We start from the raw sequence: 674 nt of genomic DNA, 5'->3' as shown, positions 1-674 counted from the left end.
GAAATTAGAATCTTAGATAATTAAAATGCTTCAATTGAATTTCTTTCATTTCTAAATTTTTTTGTTTGGATAAATGAATTGTTCAATTAATTGGGATATTTTAATAAATTTCAAAAGTTTTGGGGTAAAAATGAAAATTAAATTTCAATCAAAATTGAAATTTTAGAAAAGTTGAGGGGCTATTTTGCAAATTTTTAGGGATCAATTTGCAAAAAAATACTAATATGAAAATTTCGAAACATATAAGGTCAAAATTGTAATTTTGAAAAAAATGATAGAGACCATTTCATGTTCATATTTTATAAAGTAAAGAGAGAATTTGACATTCCTAAGTTTTAGGTGGTATTTAAAATTCCATAAGGATTTTGATTGTAGTAATATTGAGAACATAAACTTTCAATCAATTTTTAGAAAAATAATTAAATAAGAGAGAATTCGTGTGAGATACATATTAGAGTTCTTGAAATAAAACCTTTTTTTTTTTTTAATCTAAATCATGAAAATTTATTAAGTTGTTCTAAATCATGACTAACTTATTACAAAAATAAATTTAATGATAAATTTGATATTTTCATGTAACTTAAATATCTTAAACATTTCACCAACAACAAAAAAAACGGCATTTCAAAATTGTTGTGCAATGGTTTCACTAAAATCTTGAAAATAATTATGTA

Source organism: Cicer arietinum, chromosome 8 (genome assembly GCF_000331145.2).
Source record: "Cicer arietinum cultivar CDC Frontier isolate Library 1 chromosome 8, Cicar.CDCFrontier_v2.0, whole genome shotgun sequence".
NCBI lineage: Eukaryota > Viridiplantae > Streptophyta > Magnoliopsida > Fabales > Fabaceae > Cicer > Cicer arietinum.
This window is presented reverse-complemented; position numbering follows the sequence as displayed.